This window comes from Macrobrachium nipponense, chromosome 34 (assembly GCF_015104395.2).
Source record: "Macrobrachium nipponense isolate FS-2020 chromosome 34, ASM1510439v2, whole genome shotgun sequence".
In the NCBI taxonomy this organism is placed as follows: Eukaryota; Metazoa; Arthropoda; class Malacostraca; order Decapoda; family Palaemonidae; genus Macrobrachium; species Macrobrachium nipponense.
In genome coordinates, this window is record NC_061095.1 from 26,196,906 (window position 1) to 26,202,058 (window position 5,153).

Here is a 5,153-nt window from a genome sequence, read left to right on the forward strand (position 1 = left end):
AGAACCAAGCTTATAATACCCATGAAGAAGCGCACCCATCAATCTTGCCGTGATTTTTTTTTTTTAGGCTATAAAACCTGGGATTCCATTTCCAGATGTCACATTTATCTATGTTAGTTCGCCAGGCACCTCTCGATCCCCGGGACATTTATAACTCGCCCAGAATAAAATTAATGGGAATGGAATGCCAGCGAATTCAGAGGCTCGAAATCACAGAGCAACAGGAATTACTGATGGAATCACGGAATGTCAATATTAGGTTTTTTCAACATCCCTAAAGTCTGCAGGCTTTAAGAGAAAATTAATTAAGCATCCCTAACATCTGCAGGTTATAGGAGAGAAACAATTAAGCATCCCTAACATCTGCAGGTTATAAGAGAAAAATAATTAAGCATCCCTAACATCTGCAGGTTATAAGAGAAAATTAATTAAGCATCTCTAACATCCGCAGGTTTTAAGAGAAAAATAATTAAGCATCCCTAGCATCTGCAGGTTTTAAGAGAGAATTAATTAAGCATCCCTAACATCCGCAGGTTTTAAGAGAAAATTAATTCTCTATAAATGCAAACGAGGAGTTTTACATTCTTGACAAAAAATGAATAATAATGACACATCAAAAAAGCATTGCAATATAATCCACAATTATCAAACACGGAGTAAAAGAAATAATCATTATTATTTAGATGAACCCTATTCATATGGAAGGCCCAAAGGAACCATCAACTTAAAATTCGTTCTTCCGAAGAATGTGGCCTTCGTTTGAAACTGGATAAAAAGCAAAAATAAAAAATAGGAAAACTCGAACTTAAAAAGAATGTGGCGATCGTTTGAGACTGGATAAAAAGCAAAATTAAGTAATAGGAAAATTCGAGTAAAGAAATCACCTAGATTATCAAGGAAAAGTAACGGGTGGCCATCGCATAGGGCTGCCCCGAAAGTGTTCAGTAGCACCTTCTGACGTCGAAAGTCACTCGGAGAGAGCAAAAGTATCAAGGGATAGACGGACCCGCCCCTAAAAGCGCTGTGTGACGGCGATACACATCATAAATATTTCAGAAGCATAAAGGGAGAATTTCCCAGTCACATCGCTATGCTCCCGAAGTAGGAGACGGAAGTCTTCGCTGCAATCTCGGGGTTTTACAGTCACTGTTACGACCCAGAGCTTGGAATAAATTTTCTTTTCAATTCAGATTTTCTTTTTTCTCCTTCTTTTCTTTAAAGTGTATATTTTCTCACGTCTTTCCTTAGCAAAAACTTCATGTTGACGATTCCGAACTCTATATTTTCTCCCCTACTCAAATTCGAACATCTCTTCCATAATACTGAGAACGCAGGAATAAATTATCAATTAACTTCTAATCTGCCTTCACTGTACCGCCACTCTAAAGCTTAATTTCTAAATTAAACGAGTACCAAATAAGCAGAGGTTTCTTCGGCGCAATCGAGTGTTCTGTACAGTGTATAATGAAATATGAAACTCTTAGCCACGGCCCAGCGGTGGGCTGTCCTATAGCGTTGCCAGACGCACGATCATTTCTAACTTTCACCTAAAATAAAATGAACCTACTGATGCTTGAGAGCTGCAATTTGGTTTTCATAAGGGTGGATGACCACCATACCAATTTGCAGCCCTCTAGCCTCAGTAGTTTTCAAGATCTGCGGGAGGACAGAAAAAGTGTGGACGGACAGACAAATAGCATTTCAATAGTTTTCTTTTACGGAAAATTATACATTCACACACACGAGCGTGAATATTCTTTTTTTTTTACGCAAGTTTCCGACAGAAACGACGTTGACCAATGACTGAGCTTACGAGGAAACCTTCACAATAAGCCAGTCAATTACCGGTCCATCTATCCTAATGACCAGGTTTCCGCAAAGATAAAAAGTAACAAATGGCCAAAATACGATGATTTGCAAGATGGAAATGGCAACCACTTAGTGACATATGAGAAAGTATTAGCGAAACCTTGATGATCAATGAGCACTTGTAAGAGAAGCGAGCAATCTTACCTTGAAAAAATGGGTCAGTATAAGATTACTATTGCCTGAATGGCAAAGCACAACCAAGGGAAATGCAGGTGTATGCTGTATCTATAGTAAATATTCGTTTCCCTTTTGAGCCCAAATCCTTCCAAGAAAAGGCACATCCTGATAAAATAACGAAAACAAGAATAGCGAAGGTTGAGGTCTTCAGCCTTCTCAGATCTTCGAAAAATCTGTGATATTTTCCAAGAATTTCCTTCATAAAATGTCTTTCTTATCATACGAATTTCATACCAACATTTCATCTCCGCCAATTAGTCGTTACTAGCAAAAACATTCCTCGCACCGAAGAATATATATCAACTCCATATAATAGGAAATTGGGGAGCTATTACTACTATAGCCTCTTTCTGAAATCGTTAACAAAATGACTGTAGCCCTAAAAGTTAAACGAAAATAAGATGTAAAAACTTAGTATCAACAAAGAAAAGAATCATTGCGTCCTGTACTTCAAGAAAAAACTGACATGACATCCCTTGAAAGATAAAGACATGAAACGCCACAGCTTGCCTCCTGAACGTACGCATTTCAATAAAGAACACCAGCGTCTTTTTCGCTCCAGGAACTTTGGCAATTAACTCGGAGTCGGTAAAGAACGGTCTCCGTCGCAAAAGCATCCGGTGATATGTTAATGGAACTCCTCAACAAACGATTATTTAAATGAGGACACTCGCGAGGAAAGAATGACGCTGATGCTGGTCGATACTAATTACGTTTCCTTGGATGTCTTGTTCTTCTCTCTCTCTCTCTCTCTCTCTCTCTCTCTCTCTCTCTCTCTCTCTCTCTCTTCTTGGCGACTGGGACGAATACTGGGTAAATGTCAGCTGACAGCAGTGACTGGGATTTTTACTTTATCGTGTATATAAATATATATATATATATATAGTATATATATATATATATATATATATATATATATATATATATATATACAGAGCATATAATTTGGAAACTAACAATGCATCCAAACCAAAATATTGCTCCTAACAGATACCACTTACATTTAATTACAACTCCTAATACAGGCACTCCTTTACATATAATTAACACAAATAAAAATAAAAAAAACTTTGCAAAAAGAAAGGAAAAACTTTGTTTGTTAAATAGTCATTGTAGCAAAATGAATTTGGCCATGAATTCAAAGAGCTGGCTACTGATTTCAGCCATTACAGTATTCAACATAAAACTTATTTTACCCGTGGATGGATCTGAATGGAACGTAACTATAATTAATTTTTCACTGAATTTGTAATATCTTAAATTCATGTATTCTTACACTTATGGTGATATCCCTTTGAATATTACTATTCCACTTTTAAGAGCAATAATTCTACTGATCTTTAAGAAAATCAAACTTTTCTTTTTACCTTTAAAAAAATTTACACACAATCCTAATTTAATACACAAGAAATAGGAAGCGAATGCTAGATGAATGAATAAATAGAAACTCCTTTAAACCGCTCTAATCCATTTCATCAAAGCAAAAGATTTGTAAGATGATTACTTTTAAAAATTAGAACAAACTTCTGAAGTGGATAGAAATATAGCACAAACGTCTTCCGTTTTCTTTACTCTTGTGCTGTTTCCCATTTTCTTTCTTTCAGTCCTTTAATCAGCCAATAAACCCTTGTCACTCAGACTTGAAACTAGGTTCAAGAGCGCCATTCTATTTTCTTTTTCTTTTTTTCCGGCTGGTATCCCTATATACCTAAAAAATTATTTCCTTAACTTCTCAATTCAAATCTCTATCTCTCCCTGATAACATGTTCTAATCTATTCATCGAAGACTGAAAGATCGTCAGCGCTCATTGTATACAAGTCTAACCTACCCACAGACATAAAATATGCCTTAGGGTTAGAAAAGCTGTGGTTCATTTGTAAATTAGTTGTATTTAATCCTTGCTGGTGCTATCAGTAGCCTCCTGCTAATTCTTTTAGAATGAGAGGCTTTCATTACGGAAATCTTTCAATTAAACTTCACATCTTTACATCGCATGGTACAAGACGTGAGTGAAATAATTATCAGTTATTTCCAAGTCATATTTTCCATCTTTTTGTCTCGGAAGCTCTAAGGGATAAAAGCAGGAAAATCGAAAAAATAAAAATCCATTCAAAAGAAGAATAAGAACTGTGAAATGTCCTTATTTCTCCCCTCTCAGTTTTCTACATACCGTATTTATCATAATCCCTCTTACCTTTCTTTTATTTAATTCTTTTTAAACAAAACCGGTAAGAATTTAAAAATGCTAGATATAATATGCTGTTACAAAGCATATTACAAGAGCATCCTGGAATCAATACCAACACTTTTCAAGTACACATTTTCATCAAGTATCTTCAACCTCAATTAGACACACACACACACACACACACATACATACATACATACACAAACAAATATTCAAAGCTCGCAGTACATTTACCTTTTAAAACATGCAAAGAAAATACAAGAATTTTTCTTAACAAATATGAAGATATAATTCAGAAATGTTTGCACGAGAACAGAAAATTACTTTCCTTAAAAACTAGCAAGACAAAAATAAAAGGTACTTCTAAGTATTTTGTAGAATAAACATCAGAGGAAAACTGCGAAAAAAAAAATCATGCTTAAACATTTTCTGTCTAAACCTCTGGATGTGAATAAAATATGTCCACGATTTTATCAACGACGAAGGTAAAAGATTACTGCGACCAAAGTCAGGAATAAAATATATTAACTCAAACTAAAATAGGCAGCACTTCCAAAAAAAAAAATAAATAAAAAATAGTATAAACGTTACTCATATTTCAAAATATAAACATCCACATGAGATCATAAATATTTAAAATATGCTCGGAAAAACGTCTACATATTCCGGGAGGAGAGAGAGAGAGAGAGAGAGAGAGAGAGAGAGAGAGAGAGAGAGAGAGAGAGAGAGAGAGAGAGATCTTTCAAAATAAACACTACTTCGAGCTCTTACAACTTACGCACCGGGAGTGGCTATTTTGAGACTATCATATATATATCTATATATATATATATATATATATATATATATATATATATATATATATATATATATATATCATACATTTATAGACACACGACACACCAACATACACACACA